The sequence below is a fragment of the Lagopus muta genome, chromosome 2 (genome assembly GCF_023343835.1).
Source record: "Lagopus muta isolate bLagMut1 chromosome 2, bLagMut1 primary, whole genome shotgun sequence".
Taxonomy (NCBI): Eukaryota; Metazoa; Chordata; class Aves; order Galliformes; family Phasianidae; genus Lagopus; species Lagopus muta.
Window position 1 is genome coordinate 91,408,933 of NC_064434.1, and position 22,661 is coordinate 91,431,593.

The following is a 22,661-nucleotide window of genomic DNA, read 5'->3' on the forward strand; positions in this document are numbered from 1 at the left end:
ATTTCACCCTCGTCAGCTCCAAAAATACATGCATTATCATCTTTACTCTGGCGCTGTTCTGGTGAAAGTTTCCATTCCCCTGTTTTGGACATTTGGGAATCAGAAGCAGTGGTGATGATCATTACTTCAGTTGGTTGCAGCAAAGCACGGCTAGAAGATTTGCTCACACAAGTGAAGATTGAGCATAGCAATGAAATGTTCTTTAAAAATGAACTTTGGCCACCAGACCATTCTGAAACAATCAAGATCAGCCCAGATGTGTTTACAGAATCCAGGGCGAAATTGCAGAGAACACCTTTCCAACTCAATCTCTTAAGCATTTGTGCCACCTAGTGAGCAAACAGAAGTTGAAATGCTTTAGAGTGGAAAAATGGATTTTGGCCTCCTCAGAAACTCTTGCAAACTGGCTCTCAAGAATAGCTATGGTAGCTCACTGCTTCTGCTCATTGCTTACGGATTGTCAGCTACAAATCCTGGGACTGCAAATAAATGTGAGCTGGCAATCGAGAGTCACCAAACCCTTTTATGTGACACAGGGCAAACCAAATAGCTGGGCCCTACCCTCCAAATCTCACAGCCTCCAAAGTGACTTAAGCAGTAAGTGTGAGTCACTCACTACTGTGTTGCAGACTCATTCTGTGTTCAGGTATATAGATTTTACCACCTAATTTAGACATCTCAGTATCTGCTGCTCAGCATGGGATTTCTTAACGTTATTCAAACAGACATCTATTTGGGCTGTGGAAACCCTAACAGTATTGTCCTGGGGCACAGCTTCCTAAATAGCCTGTTGTTATTTTGGGACCATAATACATTATGAAGACATAGCATTATTCATAGTAACAGCAATGGTGAGGCCCCATCCAAAGAAAGGGGAAACGAGTACAGCTCAGATTTACTGTCTAATCAAATAAGAGGGGAAAAAAAGAAATCCTCATTTTACAAGTGAGAGCAGTGAAGTCACAAAGTCAAGCAGGGTATGCTTACATCATGCATTAGGGCAAACTCAGAAACCAACGATACCACGGGTTAGTGCCCAAGGCCCAGCGTACACATGAACATCTGTATAGTTTAAGCATCAGCATTGGCTTATTTCTTATATGGTTATAATCAGCAAGGTACCTTGTGTCAAAGAATATGAATTTTTGGAATGGGATTGATTTCCCATGAATTTCTACCTCCCATGGCTGTTGCTTTCCTAATCTTTACCTCCTGGGGGATCCACCTTACTGCTGACAGCTGTCTAAGCCTCCAATGTGACTCAGGCTGCCATTGGGATGAGCACACACTGGTGTGTGTGCTCTATAATCCCAGACAGGGCCACAACACCAGTCTTTACAGTTACTGTTCTGCACTGAAAGGGGCAAAGGGTGCTCATATTGTGAGTTGCAGATGAGAGGGTGCTCAAACAGCTACACAGATAATGTTAACTTCTTATCCAAGTGGCTGCCTATAAATATGAGCTCAAGGGATAACTTTTCCCTGGTCTTGTGTCCCTGGGCAACCTCCACAACTGCTCAGACCAGGGTCTGAGGAGGGCTGCAAGGCCTTGAAATCTGCAAATCTTCCAAAAACGTGATCTGATTTGGTCAGCATGAGTTAAGCTTCAGTCGCAGGATTTCTTTTTAAATTCCAGACCAAAATCTCTAATCGAGCATTTGAAAATTTTGCCGTTGAATCTATATAAGTTGATCCACAGCAATAATCAGATGCTACTTAAGGCACAGATTTCATTTGCCAGTGTTTCAAACACAACAACCTGAGCACAACTTTCCCTGCGGAGCAGCAATCTCAGCCCCGGGACGGATGCACTTGCACTATTAAATAGCGCCATCTAGTGCATGCTAGGTGTCAAATTAAACAGCTATTTTATCAAGGGGAAATATCCTGAAAGTAGCTGCTGGACACAAACTTGGCAAAAAAAAAAAAAAAAAAAAAAAAAACCTGATATCAATGGATTGTAAAATATAGGTTTGAACTAATGCAAATTAATTTCATCTGTTTAACATTCATGTTCTTTCATTACATCCTTATGCTGAGAAACTCTTTCCCTTCCCACATAAAACAAATTCCCAACCACCCCTTAAGTTAGAAGTATGTTTTATTGCAGCAATATTATTTTCACAACCTGTGTCCTGAATTCTAAGTATAAAGCAAATTCAACTCACCAGAGAGTCTCAGGGAAACTATGATGATAGTTACTGAAAAATATCATCCAATTAGGAATCTGCTAGAGCTAAATAACTAAATTTACAAACCAGTGATTTGCTTGTAAGAGGAATACTTGCAATTAACATAGAAAGCCAAAAGATACCATTATCACACAGAAGACTAAAAATAAAAGCTGTCAGAATACCACTAGCTGATCCTAAGCAAACCCATGAGCAAGCTCATGTATCAGGAGAAGCCAGAGGGGTGCTCACCCAAATTTGCCTTACTTTAGGTTGGATAATGTTGAGTTCCTGCTCGTGGTGCAATGTATTGCAGTATGTGTCAGTCTCAAAAGTGAAGTCCATCCCCCACAGGTCCAGCATGGGACTGTCATCCCTCCTTAGTACCAAGAAGTTTCCTGCACCTCCCTGCTCCTGGATGTTCTACCAGACCCTCTGCAATGTTAGTTGTAGAGTGTAACTTAAAGTTGTTGGATGCCCTAATAAGGAACACTAGTAGGATGTGAGTGTTACCACTGCAAAAGTTAGGCAGTCCTGTCATTCTGCTATGATTGAAAGGCTCTGGAACTGTTTCAGTTCAAGGAGAGATGTCACCTCAGGTGTCATGGATTAAGTCCAGGTACCTAACACATTCTTCCTGACTAAACTTTCCTTTTACTTTCAGTTGGATAAACTATTCCTCATGCTGCAGCCTAAACTATTGTGTTTTGCTGCTCCACATGCTAAAAAGCTTCCATATTCCACCCCAAACTTGGCTGTAGTTAAAGGATGGATTAACTGTTCTTTATATATGTAGCTTGGAGCTGGAGTGCATGGTCCATTGTGTGTTTTAGGATCATTGTTATTTAAAATAGCAGTTTACCACCAGTATCTTCATCTTACACTCAAGTCTTGAAACAAGTGTATAAAAAAAAACATGCCAATGCAGAGAGTGGGTTAACATCCACAATGAGCCCAAATCAGTGTTCAGTTACTCAGATGTTTAGTTACTCTGATTGCTGCAATGTTTTGTTTTGTTTTGTTTTGTTTTTGGGGGGGGGGGGGGGGGAGGGGGCGGGTCTGGGGAAGAAATGGTATTTTCAGAATTAGGGAAAGAATAATCCACTGACATCATAGAAAGCTGGAATTGCATCAAAGGCTGTGAAAGCTCAGAAACTGGCAGCTTGAAATCCACTAAGAATTGAAATGAATTTATACCTTTTTTAACAGAGCTGGAGCAATGATTCAAACAACTTAATCCCTGAGAAATTTCACAATCTTTTGTTACTTTTCAGAAATCCCTCCCTTGTCCTTACTTCTCAAATCATCCCATTTAAACCTCCTGCATACTTTTGCTCAAAGTATTTGATCCCGTTGAGTTCAAAAGCACTGTGGATATGTTTGCTGCAGAACTTGACCTGTGGTCTTTATGCAGAAAGGGACACTGAAATAGGGCAGCAGTCTGAAGATAGCATACAAGTCAGATTTGAGCATAGCTATGACTGGTGATACCTCTTAGGAGAAAGTCTATCAGCTTACATTTTTAGTGTGAGAGTAATACCAGCCTTCTTCTCAGAAAGAAAAGTTTGCTTACTGCAACCTTTGTTCCCTTAAAACACAGGGTGAAGCTTCACACATTCAAGCACACATATGCCTTTGTTGGTTTTCTTCAATGCTCATCTTTTCTGAACTCTGCTTTTCCAAGGTACAACATTTCTTCTGCACTTGACATCCATCTCTACCAGCCAGCAGTCCTTTGTTATCCCTCTGAAAGGCTCTGGGCCTTCACTTTGCTGAAGTAACATCTTTGCACGAGGTATGACCCCTCTGCAGAGACGCCAGGAGTTCTGGGAAGGTTGACATGTGCTCAAGGACAATGCTGCTTTAGGAACATAATTCTGAGACCCAGAAAAAGGATGGAGAACTCAGAATAGTCTCAGGCAGCTATTCTAGAGCCAGATAGACAAGATTGCCCAGAGCTTGTGGACTGGAATATTCCAAAGAGTCAACATCTTCACCACGATACAAAGAGTATCGTGACTGCACATAGAGAGGTCAGCATCTGCAGAAGGCAGCAACCTCTCAGAAACTTCTTTTACTGCTGAACATCTTGGAAGATGGTGAAACAGAATCAAAGAATTATCAAGATTCAAAAAGACCGCTAAGATCATCTAGTCCTGCTCAGCCCAGCTCCACTGTGCCCACTGACTCACATTCCTCACTGCTACATCTCCACAGTTCTTGAACACCTCTGGGGATGATGACTCTGCTACCTCCCTGGGCAGACTGACAACAGACCTCACTAATCCATTTATTTCTACTTGGAATTACTGTTTTTAAGTACACAGTGGCATAGGGATTATAATCCAGTTCTCCCACATGCTTACAGTGGGGAAGCATCAATCCTCAAATTGTTTGATTATTCTTACCCAGAACATATTTAAGGAAAAAGTTTAATTTGCAAGATAATTTTTTTTCTATAAAACTATTTAAAGTAAAATGGTACTGAATGTGGTTCGGCCTCTTCCAGTTTTAGATTCAAGGTCTCAGTCTTTCTGACAGTCACATTCAGATGATTTCAACTGCCCAGTAGCAATGTCAAGCGAGGCTGCTTTATTGACACAGTAATTATAGCCATTAATTATTTGCACTGCCATCGGTGTGCATAGCAATACATTGTTCAGACATGTCCCTACCCCAAGGACCTTAATCCGGATGGACACAGTGTAGATAATTAGAGAATGACCCATGGAGACAGGAGCAGAATTTGAGCACATCCAGTGTTCTGACTGTAGGACATACTTACCACTTTGACCACCTAGCGCTGTGGCCAGACTCACTTGAAGGCACGCGGTGCGAGCAGCGCTAACGGAGTTCATCTCAGTCATTCCTCGGGCACTAGTGCCATCCCGTGGCCATTCTGTTTCACGCCTCTGGAGATAACGTTACAGCTCACCCATTTACGTGTTATTCCCCATTTACGGTTATCTCACATCCTGAAATCCCAGCTATTGCTCCTCTGCCAGCTGAGGCATACCCTATCTTTTGCGCATCCCAAATAATAACATACTTTCCCTCCAGAAAGAATAATTTACTGCTGTTTCTTTCAGATGCACAGAGTGATCACAAGTATGAAGGCTGAAGTAGTTCAGGAAAAGTAGCAGAAAAAGCCACAGACAGAATTACTGTTTTGCTAATATAATATATAATGCCATAAGACCTGTTTGCTATCAAACTCATCTTCCCTTTTTTCTTCTCATCATGAATACAAAGTATTATTTCTTGCATTTCTATACAAGAAAAAACTGATATGTCCCTTGTCCATGCGTATACCCAGTAAACAACAACTCCAAAGCGTAATCTGGGGTAACCAACTCACTCAGCTCAAAGGAGGAGGAGACCAGAGATGTCCTAGCCAGCTCAACAGCAAATGTTTACTGCTTAGGAAAACTGTGATGGTGTAAATATTGTTAAGTCACCAAGGAAATTGTAATGGAAAAAAAAATCCTCACGCCCTTCATAAGTGTATACACATCATTGGACAATGACTATACTATGGCTTTGGCACAGATGTGCTGAGCATTAAGTTACACTTGGAAATGTGATATTTGAACATTCAGACTACCCATTAACCTTCTATACACATATGTATACATATATTCATATGTGAACAACAACCTGAATAAAATATTCAACGCCTTTGCTTCACGTGGACTTCACGTACAAGCCTATGTTCTTAAATCTTTTAAAGTATACTTTAGCAAAAGTGGTTAAAAATGTGACACATTTTATATAACAAATAGTGAAGTCACATCAAACATTTGTTACTTCAATGAGAAAACTAAAAAAGTTCCCAAATAGAAGCATCTCACTTGCTTTGAACAAATAGTGTATGAAATTTCTCATTTCTTTAACAATTCAGCTCGTTTCTGTTTCTCTTTGATTTTATTCTACTTTCTTTTCTCAGAACAGAAGAAAATTTATATCTATGCACAAATATTTACTGCAGTCCCGATTTCTACATATCAGGAGATAAGAATCCCCTACAAACCATTTCTACATTTTCCAGAGAATCCTTCCATTGTCATAGAATCAGAGAACAGTTTGGGTTGAAAGGGGCCTTTAAGATCATCTAACTCTAACTCCCTGCTATAGGCAGGGACACCTTCCTCTAGACTAAGTTTCTTACTGTCCTATCCAGCCTGGTCTTGAACGCCTTCAGGCTTTGGGCATCTACAACCTCTTTGGGCAATCTGTTCCAGTATCTCACTACCCTCAAGAATTTCTTCTTGACATCCAGTCTAAATCTACCCTCTTCCAGTTTAAAGCCACCCCCCCTCATCCCATCACTACATGCCGTTATAAAAAGTTCATCCCCAGCTTTCCTGTAGGCCCCTTTCAGGCACTGGAAGGGCTCTATCAGGTCTCCCTGGAGCATTCTCTTCTTCAGGCTGAAGAGTCCCAACTCTCTTAGCCCGTCCTCATAGGAGAGGTGCTCCAGCCCTCTGATTGTTTTTGTGGCCCTCCTCAAATGCAGCTCAATGTCATTCATGTGTTGTGAGCTCCACAACTGGATGCAGTACTCCAGATGGGGTCTCATGAGAGTGGAGGAGAGGGGCAGAATCATCTCCCTCAACCTGCTAGTCATGCTTCTCTTGAAGCAATCCAATAAGCTGTTGGCCTTCTAGACTGCAAGCACCATTTGCCAGCTCATGTTGAGTCTTTCATCAACTGATCCCAAAATCTTTTCCCCCACAGCTGCTCTCAAGCCATTCTCCACCCAACCTGTATTTGTGCTTGTTGATCACATTCCCATTAACAACTTTTTTCAATACCTTTTGTTCTTTACTCCTACAGAATAGCACCGTAGCGTTCCACTTTTATAACTGATTGCTCAAGTTGAAATTGGACATTTCTTACTTATAATGGGGACTGTATGAACTATAACTATTGTGCAACAGCAGATTAGACTCTTTATTGCATCTCAGTTTCTAATAACACAGCCTCATGATTGCTCTGCCACCCAATTAAAACACACCCAAAACCAAACTCTGTTAAGACTGTAACAGAGTGCATTACATGGGAAACATCAAACAGTACAGAACAGCACCACTCACCATGATGCAGAGATCCTGCATAAGTGGTGAAGTGCCAGAAGGTGGGTGATCTCATACACCTCCTTGTGCAAACGTCAGGGAGATTCAATCTTTAACTTGCTGCTTGGCACAACTATATCCAATTGTCCCATAAAAACAGAAAAGTTCCTAGTTTCTTAAACTATGCTCCATCTAGTCATATTTCTGTGAAGCATTGCAGTTGTCAGTTTGCTTTCTTTCCTCACCCCATTGAAACATTTTCATATACATCTTGGAGTACATATGCTTCATGTGGAGCAGTATACAGAGCAAAGTAATGCTGAAGACAAGCATTACCCAACAAATCACTATGATACCTTTTGCAGCAAATCCTTCCTTTTTGTTATATACTTTAATATTAAAAGAGTGCAGAAAACTGCAGAAGCCCCTGCTTATGCAGGCACAAAAGATACAACCTGACCTATCTCAGCCCTTCTATGCTTGCAGTCAGCTGAAACTCCTTAGAAATATGCTGTGTTGAAAACAAGTTTATTCTACTTTGGAGTCAAAAAGAAGGGGGGGGGAGTTGGGTAAACATTCATCTGAGATTTTTCTGAAGATTGGAAAAGCCTACAAAAGAAACATGCTCTAGCACAAATCTACTCATACCACTTATATCCAACTAAATGTATAGAAGTTCACCGTACAAGTTCTTATGAATAGAATTCAGTATTTCTAACATTCTGTGTTTAGACAATTCAAAAAAAAAAAAAAAAATCCAGCACAGCGTGCATGCACTTTAGCACACTAAACATCAAAATGCCCATCACCTTACAGAGCTTTGCACTTGCTGCTGAAGCATCCCCTAAACATGCCCTCCACTCATCTCCTTCATCAATGTGTAAGCGCTGAACAGTTTGCAGAAGCAATAGGCAGAAAATGACCATGGGTAGACCATGAGCTTAGACATCAACCTGAAAGGAGAATATATGTTCTTATACAAAGACTAGAATAAAATCTAGCACTAAGAAGAACTTAACACCTGTGCACCATCATTTTCTGAGTAGCATCTCCTAGCTATTCAGAAGTCCATGAATGTCTAAGTAAATTAGTGCAATTACACCTTTAATCAATACTAAGACACACAGTCATCCTTCACATTGTGCCTGATCTCAAAAATAACTGGAAGAAGAGGATTGTTGTCTTGAATAAGGTCATATAGCACCCTGGCATGACCGCCAACTGTTTTCCACCTCAATAGATACCACGCTCCTGAACACACTCATGCCCCAGTGCTTGAGTAGGCTGCCCCAGCTCTCTGCACTGCTGCATCCTCCAATAAACACTTCCTACCTTCATATCCAAATTACTCACATCTTCCACAAGTGCAAATTGATCTATGCTAATTTGCCAGTTAGTTCTGTATCCTGCTTTCCAGCACTCTCGCTCCAGCTGACACGAAAAGCAAGCATCCCATTCTACACAGAACAGCTGAGTGCTTAATGAGCTAAGTATTTCAATCCGCTGCTGATTACCATCCAAAGTTTCCAAAAGGAATTGTATACATAATTTCCTACTAAACAAGCCTAAATGCATAGCAATGAGATTTAGCTTAGAATTAGTGGAAAAGATAAATAAAACATTTTCAAGTTAGGGGAAATAAAGGTTTTCAACAGACTCTAAAACTGCTCTGTTAGAAATCCTATTAGTCATGCCTTACACAGCTAAAGCATTGGTTGGCCCAAATCAAGCCCATTCCTTTGGGTTCTTCCAGCTACATACACAACTACTGTTCCAAGGTATACTGTCTCAGACTTAATAACTTTAAATCTGTTTCTTCTAAATTACTTGAGTAATTTGAGTGCTACAAACCATTCAAGGATAGGATTACTACCTATGCTTAGAAACAGAATGTAGCTTTGCATCTTTATCTTCAACCTTGCAAATGAATTATTCTATCAATATTGACCATAACTTCTAAAAGAGAAGATGAAAGGCTTTGTAGTATTCAAATTAGTAGTTCAAGCCCAAATTTAAGCAATTCCTCCAAGGCCCCATGTCAGGTTCACTTTATGATAGCCCTAGGAACATTTGATGTTTACACCACTGTTGACAAGCTTTTAGAAGGCAGGGTACAACTCTGTGATTGCCTATTCCAAGGTTTCATTGCACTTCCAGTACTCTGCAAGGGTGCAACCCATAATTAAAAATAAATAAATAAATAAACAACCTTTCAACAGCAATAAAACCTAAGGGTGAAACAACTAGGGCAATTTACAGACTCTGGATTGCTGGAGACAACTGACTGTTTGGGAGTACATTCAAAACATGGAAGAGTCCTTCCCTGAAACCCATGGTCTGTCAAGTTTGATCGCCTGGGAGATCCACATAATTGCACAAATTGCTTTCACTTCCTGTACGTTACTCAAACATTGAAAGAAGAGATTGGGCATCATTTGCCAGCATACCCCCTTCCTTACTGCAAACATGTCATTAGGCTAATTAAGATATTAGTGTTGATTACTTGCATTGCATAGCTCAGTAGGGCAATTACTATTAGTATGGAAGTTTGCAAAAACAGTTTGTAAGTCTGAAAATAGGCCTGTGATACAGTGCAAACTTCACTGATGTTCATCAAGGCAGAGCATTAGGTTTTCACTGCCCTGATTTTGAGTCTTGTATACAGAGACTGTTTCTGCAGCTTAGGCTCACTTAATGAAAATAATAGAGCTACCCAGAGACAACTCCATCTCTACAATATCTGATCTAGTTATTTCTAGTGAAGAAAGAGGGGTGACTAAACTTACGCGTTAAAATAACACGCAGCCAAACACAGACAAAACAGTAAGTTCTCCGCACATGGCAAAGGATCCTTTACAAAGCTAACAAATTGCTCTGCCTTCCAGCCATGTTCAGCTGTTTGGAAGCATCTCTGGAAGATGTCCCTAAGTGGTACTGGAGAGTAAAGCCAACTGTGACCTTGCCCATGGATCACTGATGCCTGACTCTGCATGGCTTTGTTCTCCATGTAGTGGAGCACCCTTTTACAAGACAGAATCAGAGAATCATTAAGATTGGAAAAGACCTCTAAGATGATCATGACCAAACAACCACCAAACTCCTACCATGTCCACTACCCACATCCCTCAGTGCCTCATCCACATGTTTCTTGAACCTCCACCACCTGCCTAGGCAGCCTGTGCCACTGCCTCACTGCTCTCAGAGAAAATTTTTCCTGGTATCAGACCTGATCTCCATAGGCAACTGAATTCAGCTCAGTCTCTGAAAATGGAATCCTCATGAGGGATTCTCTTTGTCCAGGTAAAGAGAAAATAATTTCCATTTTTCATTTTCTTTAAAAAAGCATCTTCCCTACAAATACAGCATGGGGATCTTCAGCAGCACCACTCACTGGAACTCTCATGATTCTTACAGGTGTGTTAATGCAAAGCCTGACAGTAAGTTCTTTGCAAGAAAAAGGTAGTTTTCTGCAAACACACTGATCTAGGGCAAGACTTGTGAATCCAGTCACCTGTGAGGAGTACCAGGAACGAGCTAATTCTGTACATTTCTTTAGTTTCAAGCTTTGTCAACCAAACCATGAATGTGACAAATTCCTTCAGTTCACTCTGGATTTAAATCCAAACTAAAATGCTATAACAACGTAGTATGTGATATCAAGGCAAATCACAGTTGTCAAATCCTCAGACAGCTCTCTTTCTCAAATATTTAGTACACAATGCCTTACAGTGGAATTCTCTGTCATCTGACAATGGCAGAACCAGTTTCACTTTGAATTAAAATCATGTTAATTCATTCCCCCCACCCCACCCCCCCCCTTCCCCCTTTGAAATGGTGTTATAATTTCAGGGAATATTGGAGTTCATAAGCAATACCAAGTCATCTCATCCTGAGGTCAGTGCCAACCTCTGCTTTTCTTTCTCACCCCATCTCTTTTTTTCCCCTCTTTCTTTGTACCCTGAACACACGTTTGTCTGTCTTACTTCCATAGTTTACATATGGAAACATAAAACATCCCTGTGTTAACCTCTAAATGAGAAAACTTAATCTCTTCCTTAACACATTGAAAATAAGAGACCTTCCAAATACAGAACACAAGGGCTTATTTGGAAAATAAAACCATTTGTAAGTTTATGCATAGAAGGTGCAACATAGACATAAGGATGTATCTCTTCTACTAATGCTACTGGAAAGAGCTACATAGACAACCAGAGATCATCAGTGTTACAGCTTATCATTATGAAACACAACTTATAAGCACTGCAACACAAAAGGGCACAAACCTGCCACTGTCTGTCCAACCAGTACATGAAAGTCTCTTTCTGAGGGCCTGAATATTCTTCTTACATATAAAGAATAGTCTGCAAATAGATACATCTGTAAACAAAAATGCTTGAAATACTTACCTAGAGAAGAGCTGTTGGCAATGCAGTCAGATGACGTAGAAGAGAGCAGCTCCAGGAGGTCGTACCTTGGCCTAGCATCCAGCTGTGCTGAACCCAGGTTTACACTGCATCAGGAACAGGTGGTGGCTCACCTGTAGGAGCAGGTTCCACTTTTCTTCCCCAATGAGTGGGACCAGCCAGCTCCCCACTGCCTTCATAGGAGCTAGAGAAATGCTAGAGTGTGAAGGACAAGGAGCAGAAAGCGCTGGAGTTAGATGTATCTTGTTAAAAAAAAAATAGATTTCAGTAGTGTAACTCCTTTCATCATCAAGCTGGGCAAAGGGCTACTAACAGCAAGCTATGCTGTGGCTTTGGTATGGGATCACTTGGAGGTTCACCTCAAAGCTGTAAAGATGTCTGGTTTACCCACTTACACAAGGTGATACTATCTGCACTAGAGTTTACATCCTGCAGAAGCGCTTGCAGTGATAAGCTGCCAGGTCACACTGAGATGAGCTCACAGCAGAGGCTGCCACATGCTTTCCTGCAATGGTTTATCTTGGTGGCAGCACCAAGGAAATACTGATTCCAAATAATTTCTTTAGAGAAACTAAAGAGAACTAACAGCTCAGACGCTATGCACCATTTTGTTAGAGAAGCCACCAATCCTGGTCTTTTATGCTTTGCTCCTGCAACAAGGTGTGCAAACAATGGCTAATGATGGTTCTGGTCCAGGAGCAGGTGCTGCCTGTGATGCTCATTACAGCACAAAGGCTGGCTGTTTCTTGGCTGTAAATTGTTTGCATTTCTTGAACAGCAGATATTGAAAAAATAAAAAGTAATTTCAATAAAATTAAATCCTCTCTTGGAGGAAGAAATTACAGCAGTTTGGACTCTTCCTTGAAAATTCAAAAATATTTCATAAACATTTAAATATTTTCCTCTCCAAATATTACAATCTCATTATTTCCATGGGAAAATGTCTAACCTAAAGTGTTTCAGAGGGTTTTGCAGAAGTCACTGAACAAGGATTTTGGCGATGTTTGCCACCAAATGGTTTAAAATCTTTTCTGATGGTAAATTTTAAGAAAAAGTGCCCATCCCTTTATTTAGCTCGTTTCCCCCAACCTTGTGTGTTTTTTCATTGATCCCTTTATCGTGCTTTCTGCTTTGCTAAGCAACTGCACCGTATCATCTGGGAAATTTCCTCTAGAGGGCTCATTTCTTCAGGATGTCAGCTGCGCAGAGGGCAAATCGCTGAGCATCCCAATCCCTCTCAATCACATTATGGCATCATGAATCCACATACACCTTTCTGTTTCTGGGAAGATTTGCCATCAGTAAAGCACAGTTAAATAGAGGAAAAGGTGACATGTAAACATGGACTTTTAAAACCCACTGAAATCATCTGTAGGCTTTTATGACATAATGGGATCTAGTCAAGATGGAGAGAGGAGTGGCAATCCACTTCAGAGGCAGTCCCAGTCTCTTCCAGGAAATGTAGAACACAAGAATGCATCCCACTGCCCGAGTGTCTATCCCATAAGAGCACACTGCTTCTGCTTTCCAGGAGTTGAACTGCCCTTAAGGAGTTTGCTGCCTCATGACCACATTAATTTGCAACAAAGCATGCCTGAAGAGATTGGAACGAGCTGCCCAGGGAGATGGTGGAGTCTCTGTCCCTGGAGGTGTTCAATAAAAGGCTAGCTGTTGCACTGTGTGACATGGTTTAGAGTGATCATAGGCATAAGTTGATTTTTGAACTAGATGATCTTAGTGGTCTTTCCAACTTTAATGATTCTATGAATCTCAGGAGCTCCCTTAGCAGCTGCTGGTCACATTTGCAGCGGACACCTGAGAAAACTCAGTGCAGAACCAGTGATGGAGGTGGGACAGGTGGCTCTGCAGCCCTGGAGAACATCCCCATCACCTTCTAGGGAACTGAGTCCCACAGGGTACTCACTACAGTCTCACCAGAAAAGAAATCACAAGTCTCATGTCATTGAATGGATTTATTAGCCACCCACTTGCTGAAATTGTGGGTGGCTTCAGCTTTCATCTGGAAGAAACAAGGTTTCTAGTGCTTCTGGTGGAGGAGGAAAATGACAGAAAAAGCTGAAGTAAGCACATGCGGGAAGCTAAGAGATAATTTTTCCCTTCTCCTATGTCTGAGATCTATTCTGGTTTGAGGAAGGAAGGGAGGTGAACACAGTCACTCAGCCTTCACTCATCCCAATTGTCTGCACCAGCATGTATCAGCACTCTGCCCATTCAGACCCACTGCCTCCCGTAGAAGAGCTAGTTTGCAGGATAATGGAGTGCACCATCTGTATTAATGTGCTGTATGTATACCTGGCAGTGCCAAGAGCCATTGGTCCTTCTGTACACATTACAAATCAACTGCATTTCTTCTCTGCCCACCATGAGATGCTCCAGGTGGAGGAGGGCACAGAGAGACCCCTGCTGCCCCAGAGCCATTCATGCAGGTGGGGTCTTCAGTAACACACAGACTTGCTGAGTACAGGTAAGGCAATGGCACAGGCTGCTCAGAAAAACTATGATGCCCCATCCCTGGAGGTGCTCAGGCCAGGTTGGATGCGACCCTGGGCAGTTAGTGGGGGCAGCCCTGTCCACAGCTAGGAGTTGGAACTAGATGATCTTTGTGGTTCCTTCTAACCCAAGCCATTTTATTATTACGATTATGATTAGGTTTCCTCATTGACAGAAGTCCTACCTTTCTCCTCCCTTTCATCTGTTCTTTCTAACATAAAGCAATGGCCTTTTCCCCAAAAAAACCAAACAGTATATCTTAACATGTAACACTCCAAACAAAGCATCATGAATTATCTCCAGAATAAAATTACCTTTAAAAAAACAAACTAGATCCATGAACAAGAGTATGAAAGAATAATTGAAGGTGGGTACCATATCCAAAGGATAAGTTTCCATAGAGTGGTGGTGTCACTGAGGGCACTGGAAAATGACACCAGTGGGGGCAGGACTAGGTAGCTGGATGCTGCCTGTGTCTCTGGTCCTGGGAACACCAAAGGCATGGACAGCCCAGAGGTTGGTTGCCTTGTTCAAAGAGAACATTGTTTGGGCCTTGTTTGCAAAAGCAACACACGCATCAAGGATATGTAAGAGTTTATAGCATCAAAAGATTAGGAGAGCCCAGGGTATACAATTCATCTTTGTAGAGCAAATTCTTACGGAGTTGTTAGCCACCTCAAATGGGTTGTGGATATGAAATCAAACCACAGGGTGAACCCAGCAGGAGGGACTGATAGCAGAAGAGCAAACTCATTGCCACCAGACTGCTTTGATAACTTGCACAAATGAGTCCCAGGATTTGCGTCACCTGAATCTGAAATCTGCTGCAAATTAGGCAGCAGGTTGTCTCATGATGTCTTGCATGTAGATGAGTTTTCTTACGCTGTTTGGTTGAGTGTCATTTTCCCTGTTTTGGTGATTGTTTTGTTTTTTTTCAGCAATTGAAACATTTTTTTTTAGAAAAACACAGTGACTTTGACTTTTAGCTGCAGATCTCTACACCATATCCCTGGCTGCTGGAATCTCTGTTCTTCCTTAGTGCCTATCTAGCCATACGAGGAACGCTTTCTGCCAGGGAATTTTTTTCCAATAGAAACTGGCCCTGTCATCATAACACTAAAGAAATTTCGTGTAGGGAATCATTCTGCAGTCGCAGAAATGGAGGCTGAGCCATTGAACTTCTAAGGCCTCCATGGCAAATTTAGCAGTGCATGCTGCAAACACGAGGCACTCATCCCTCACATCAAAGAAACTCAATTTCTTGAAGGCAATATCTTACGTCCAACTCAAATAAAACAGATTTTTCCACTGTACTGGAGAAAGTGCAATGGAAAAAATTGCGTACTACTGTTATGGGAGTTACCGGGTTCAAACTGCCTTAATTGCTCTGGGTCATCTGCTCTCCAGTTGCCATATCTCTTTTATTTAAAATGCCTGAAATATAAAAAATGTCCAAGGATGCCTGAGTTATAAACATTGCTGTCTTTGTGCCAACTGTTGGTTTCATGCAACAATGATAACAACTAACCTACTTTTTTTCTGGTTTATGGAACAGAGACAAATCAAGGACAGTCTTGCAGGAAGCAAGAAGCAAAGGCTGTCAAATACGCTGAGGAAGAAATTGTAGACAAATTTCAACAGAGCATAAGAAAACATCTTTAAAATATCTTCTTTAATCAAAGGGTTTTGGGGCGAGAGATTGGTCCTGTTTATTTTTTATTCACAATATTTTTGAGCCTTTTGGAACAACAAAGACCTACCCTGGCTCAGGGGTGGGCAGTCCAAAAGAGAAAATGAAAAACTGTTCTAAAACATCAATTTTCAGAAAGTTTTTGGAGGAAAGGTTTCAGAGCAATAGAGAATAGCCTTTAAGTAACATTTCTTATACTTCTTTGCTTCTTTGCTTAGATAGTTCCCAGACTTTGGAACACCATATTTTCTACATTTTCTAGCTTTCAAAAACTCCTATACATGGAATATTTTACCATTTTTACTGTCTATATTTTATCTATCTTTACTTTAACTATCTTCCTCTGGAGCTTCATTTTAAAAACCCACTTCTTCCCCACATGTTTGTCTCACCTCTGTCTTCACAGCCAACATCCCACCAGTCCCCTTGCTAAGCCACTGATCCAGGGAAAGCTGTCACAGTTCCAAAGCAAGCACTGATTTAAGCCTCCTGTCTTCTAAGAGATTAGAATAATGACTGTAAGAACAAACAAACAAAAAAAAACCCACCAACAACAAAAACAACAACCTTACACCTTAGACAAAGAAGCAGTTGTTATTTAGTTTAGTTATTTTAGTTATTTAGTTTAGTTGTTATTTAGTTTAAAATAGCCTTCCTAGGACTGTTTATCTCTCCCAAATTCTAATGGCATCATCCAGAAATATATATTGAAAATGCTTTTACCAATATATATCTCATCAGAGTTTAGTGCTAAATGAACAGACACATGAAAAAAACCTCTCTCCAAAAGCAAATGGAACATGTATTCCCTACGGCTACCTCCCTGAGATAAGATCTGCTTTAACAGAGATCACCTTGGGAGATAAATTTGTCAAGGTTTTCAGACCTGACATTTGTTGAGTTCATCCAAGACAATTACAGCATTGTTTTTCTTCAAGAATTTTTTTGACCCCACCATTATTCAGTATTTCCAGGTAGCAATCATAGTGGCTTATTGAATATTTTACTAGGTAAACTTTTATAGCTCTGCTTGCAAGATTAGTACGTAGTGTTGTTCAAATTACTGCAAATAAACTCCCTGGAGGATATTCTTTCTGGAAGATAGATTTTCCTATGTAAGTTTTAAGTGATATTTTGGGGGAAAGGGAAGTTAAAAAATACCAATGCTGTGCAAAGATCTTCCTTCACATATTTCTTCAAGTCATGCAGCATGCTTTAGCTGAGGGCTGAGCACTGGGGTCAGCAGTTTACTCATTATAATTTCCTTAAATACTAGTATAATTTCCTTGAACACAGTGATATAGTGTACCAGTCAGCTTATGGCAACGAATCTGTTCATGTCCCCTGTGCTATTTGACCCACTTTTACCCAACAACATTTGGGTTTATTACTTTGGGACTGTTTGCACTGAGCACACAGAAATGCTGCTGATTTTTCAGGGCAGTTAGCACACATTAACCTGTCTATGCTTTGAAAAAAGTATTGTCACCCTCTAGCACTTAGCTGAATTTAGGGGTGAGGAGTCCAGTAGGAGGACCTTCCCACATCCAAGAATCCATACATTTGCTCTCCAAGACATTGATGTGGGACATCCTTCAAGGACTTCAGTAATTTTGGAACTACAACAGATTATGAGTCCAACTGATGTCGAACTGTTGTTCAAGAAATGTTTAGACATTCTTAGGGACATGGTTTAGTGGGCAATGTTGGTGGCAGGTAGATCATTGGACTAGATGATGTTAGAAGTCTTTTCCAGCCTTAATGATCTTATGGTTCTATGATGTTAGCAAAGACCTGATGCTGTCTGCAGAGAGAGCTGCCCCATAGCTAAATATCATAGATGGCAATGTGACCCAGGTGACAATTTGGCCTGCAAAACCTTTAATAAAGAGGTGAAAACAAAGGGCAAAAAAAACTGTGAGACCACAACAGTTCTTGCACAAGGACAGCAGCTGGCATGATCACGGATGTCTGGTCAGCACTGCATCTTCTCCTGTGCACCACAGCAGGACCAGACCTGAAGGAAATGACACAGCATTACAGGTGTCACTGGGTGCAAGGTTAATGCACAAACGTTTAGAGCCATGGGTGTAGTTGGGGATGGCAATGGGGAGAAAAAATGTTGGCTTTGAAAAAGAGCAGGATGGTTTTGTTTGCAACCATTGACGGTTATTCATAGACAGGATGATTCACTTCACCTTTGACCACCAGCTTCTGCCTTCCTATGAATCATTATTATTAATTATTAGTGAATCAAGAACCAATCATCTGTTGATAACAAAGGTACATGAATCACTGCAAAACTTAACTTTGACCTGGTCCAAAGCCTAGTGAGATCAATGGGATTTAAAATCTGTTCTAATTCAGATTGAACGTCTACTGAGATTTCAAGATACAGTGGTACTGATTCTACTCTGATTTATGCCAGTATGAACCAAGATTGATTCCATTTATATCAGCAACACAAAGCCAATGCAAGTAAGAAAGGCTTAGCTCAGTACAGCAGTTAGTAGGCTTGCATCTCTGTTGCATATTAAGGCAAAGAGAGCAATACCAAGGGCCAGGCTCCTACATCACACAGGAGATTTTGTTGATTGTTGAGTCTAAAGGTGGAAAAGTATGACTCAGCCTTCTCGTCCCACAGTTAAGGAACAATTCCTAATTAAATTCTATATTTTACTGGTATCTTACCTTTCCCCATGGCATTTGGTACATAGGTTTGGGTTGGGGAGGAAGGGTATCAGTCATCCACCATTCCCCAGAAATAAACTCAAGGTCTAAGCAAGCTGCTTGCAGTGTCTTAAAATGAGGTCTATGTTGGATCCTACTGGAGAGGTGTGTGGTGACACAGCTTCCTTCTCTTCTTCACAGAAGCATATCTGGCAACATCCCATGGAGACAAGATTGTTGAGAGCCATGGTGAGATAAGTCCTGCTCCCCGACACAAGGGATGGAGCTGTGGGGTTCCCACCACAACGCTACTATGCTCCCTGAGCTAATTTGTAAATCAAAAGCTATCTGTGCTCCTCACAGTGACCGAGGAGACATGGTTCTAACTGTCAAGGCTGTGAACCCAGTACTGAAAATATTGCGGCCAAATCAGCTTAGAAGAGGGAGAGAGGGAAGGTGAAATGTAGGAAGTGGGAATGGAATGGGGAAACCGCAGAGGGAACAAGCCTTTCTGGTCTGTTTAACCTTAAAAGGTGGAGGGATGAAGTTTTGGACCTGATAGGGTCAAGGTGGAAGAAAAATTCAAAATAAAAAAAAAAAAGCATGGAAGAATTGTTAACAAGAGTTTATGTCCAACAGATATATTTATTTTCTCTCCTTAACCCTCACTAGCAAAAAAAGTCATCCTACTGCAGTGCAGCAAATCAGGTCCCTGTTCCATTGTTCCCCTTCAGACCTGAGGGCACTGCTATTTCACTTTGCTCCAATATAAATTTGAAAATCCCTCATAAATTCTGTACTAAAGTAAGTTAAAATAACAGGAAAAGCACTAGAAAAAGAAAGAAGTTCAACAAAAAGAGCTGGAAAAGATAAGAAAGAAGGAAAGTTAAAGTTTATTTGTATGAAAGAGAACATTTTTAAACAGCAGACCCCATGTGCCATACTTTTTTCTGTTTATTTTCATCAGGCCCAAACAGCTGCATGTGTAACCAAAGACATCATTAAGATAATAATGATATCATGACCCATTCTGATTTTGTAAAAACTACAGTGTGGCTCAGTTCATATCGAATTAGTTTATTTCACTCAGGGTAACATAAACATCTGACTGAAACTATACAGCAGGTATGGGGCAGGCCACTTAGGAGCAGTTTTGAAATACCATCCAAGACTGGCACAGAATTCCCATACAAAGTCTATGCTTTCTTTACCACTAAGCAGCTTCTGATCAGGAAAACAAGTCCAACAGGAATTGCTAAGTGCCAGTTGCTTCTCTCTGCCTCTGCAGTTTCCCTTGGTGTGAAGATCCAGCTCTCCAGGGGGCATCCTGTCTTCATGTCGATCAAGTGGGCCCAAACCAGAGAAATCCTCATGTCCCCTTGCTAGTGGCTTATCAAGAAACCCCCACTGTTTAAAATAAATGTGCAAGTTGTTTTGTGTGATGTGCAAGCTTTGCATATTTGCAGCTGCATGTGTAATGAGCAGACAAGAAAAAAGGGAACTGGTTCATGTGGACAATAAAATCATACAGAACATTGAGTCTATACTTCCAGACAACTGCGTTTTAGCCATCGCTAAAGGCTGTTTCCTGGCTGTTCATGTTTGTCTTTCACATGAGACTTCATGCAGTGTTTCCTGAAATACGTTAATTGAACTGTATAAACGAGCCAAATTCTACAGATGGGTGTTGTCCCTTGACTGTCAAAAGCCTTGGACTAGGGACTAAATAAATGACTTCCCAACCCCACAGGTGAGGCATGAAGCTGATACCCAAGGCATCTGCCAAGACTGAAAGCCTCCTCCGAGCACTCCAGTCTGCAAGCCGAAGATTGGACTCATGAACTTCTTAGTCTCTTTACTAATCCTAAGCTACTTGCACAGTTACCGAAATCATTGAGTTCTGTGATTAAAATATACCTACACACATAGATTCTGATGTTGTAACTTGAATTTGACTCAATATCATGAAGATCGAAGTCAAGATGAAGCAATCAAAAAGTTACACATGCTCCTTAGATCCCTTTCACCTAAGCTAGACCACCTGGATCACACCCTGCTAAATGCAAAACTCACATTAAAAAAACAATTATTAATTAATTGACAGGCAGTTTGAGAATATTGTCTACATTCCAAACTCATTAGCTCAAAAAACAGCATTCATGGCTTGCTTTTTTTATAGAATGTCTGGCAAAACAGGGCTCTGACCTTCGCTGATTCTCAGTTGCTTTCCTAATAAGAGAACAATTCACAATATTAAGTGCAATAAACTTTAGGACGTTTCTATAGAGATTAACATTTTTAAACATTTACTCTTCAGTATACATTCAAACAGCTTCAGAGAGTTTCTTTACAATGCTCAGCTGCACAAACAGAATTTGGCCTATTTCACAAAGTCTTATCAATGAAAGCCCAGAAGAAGGAAAAAAAAAAAACCAACCTCAGAGGATAGAGGAATTGTATCAGTTGGATAAAATGAGCAGAAGTTGTGAGTGATACAGTAGAGGTTCATGTGGTTCATTTCCACGTATCTTGCCATGTCCATGTTTTCAGAGACGGAAGAATCATCACCCTTACAGACCAGAAGAACTTCATTTTTAATTAATTGGAGTGAAAGGCTAAGTGCCTGGAATCTTTGCTCAAGATCTGTTTTATTTTAAAATGTATGCCAGCAGTTAAATTAGCCATAATTGTTTAATTATTCATACCAGAATAGTTACCTATCTTGAGAGAAGTGCCCTTGCAATCATTTCAGTAAATACAATTGTATTAATCAGGTTGAGGATAACAGGTTCAAAGTTGTAAATCCTGACAATCTTTTACCATACAAAATGTTATTATAAGCATTAACGCATTGTTAATGCTTGTTATCGAGACAACAGCGGTTCCTCAGGGGTCAGGAAGTTTATGCTAAGGCACATATCCTTAAGGGCACTGAGTAAAGAGCACAAATAAATCGCTTTTGTAACTCAACCCCAACACCTGCTTGCTTTCCTCTCCACTGACACAAGTAGTTGATATCAAGAGGCACACACGGATGCATCCTTAGAATCATAAAGTCACCAAGGTTGGAAAAGACCTCCAAAATCATCTAGCCCAACCATTCACCTACCACCAGTTCTACCAAAAACCATGTATTTTAGTACCACATCCAAATGTTTCTTGAATATCTCCAGGGACAATGACTCCTCCACCTCCCTTGGCAGCCCATTGCAGTGCATTGCCACTCTTTCAGAAATTAAATTCTTCCTAATTTCCAACCTGAATCTTCCCTGGGTGAGCAAGAGTAGAGGACCCTCTCTAACTAGAAACAGGATGAGAGGGAACTCCTACCTCACCACAACCTCCTTTCAGGCAGTTGCAGAGAACGATATCTTCCTTCAGCCTCCTCTTCTCCAGACTGAAAAATCCCAGCTCCCTCAATCGCTCCCCATAAGACTTGTGCTCCAGACCCCTCAACAGCTTTGTTGCCTTTCCCTGGACGTGCTCCAGGGCCTCGATGTCTTTCTTGCAGTGAGGAGTCTGGCACTGAATGGAGTACTCAAGGTGCAGCCTCACCAGAGCTGAGTGCAGAGGGATGATCATCTCCCTGCTCCTGTTGGCTCCTCTATTTCTGATACCAGCCAGGATGCCACTGGCCTTCTTGGTCACTTGGGCACATTGCTGGCTCATGTTCAGCTGAGTGCTGACCAACACCCACATTTCTTCCACTCAGTCTTCCATTCACTCTGCCTCTAGTCTGTAGCATTGTCTGGGGTTGTTGTGGCATTCACATTGATTTACATTCACTCCAAGCTCTCCAGAATGGTTTTGATATCTGGAGACAATCAATGAGCCATAGAATGGCTTAGGTTGGAAGAGACCTTACAGCTCATCCAGCCCCACTCCCAGCCATGGGCAGGGCTGCCCCCACAAGTTCAGGCTGCCCAGAGCCCCATCCAACCTAGCCTTGAGCACCTGCAGGGATGGGACACCACAGCTGTCTGGACTTTTGGCTTCTTAGTGACTTTCTATGCTTGGTGTAGCACTGCTGCTGTGATGCAGCTGGCTGGTTGCAGGTCAGCTTCCTTGCAGCTCTCTCTGGGATGAAATTCTTCCTGCAGCCCTTAATTTGCCTGGTTCT

The 22,661-nt window shown here is 41.3% G+C and overlaps 1 long non-coding RNA gene across 1 annotated transcript in view; it reads right to left on the bottom strand.

Moving 5' to 3' along the window:
- The window catches only part of LOC125689249 (uncharacterized), a 41,360-nt gene extending 29,142 nt beyond the window's left edge, over positions 1 to 12,218 (bottom strand). Inside the window, exons 1-2 of the long non-coding RNA XR_007375137.1 lie at positions 12,066 to 12,218; positions 11,653 to 11,865 (exon numbers count right to left, since the gene is read on the bottom strand). This is a non-coding gene — a long non-coding RNA (uncharacterized LOC125689249). The remainder of the gene's footprint in view (positions 1 to 11,652; positions 11,866 to 12,065) is intronic.
- Between the last annotated feature and the right edge of the window lie 10,443 nt (positions 12,219 to 22,661).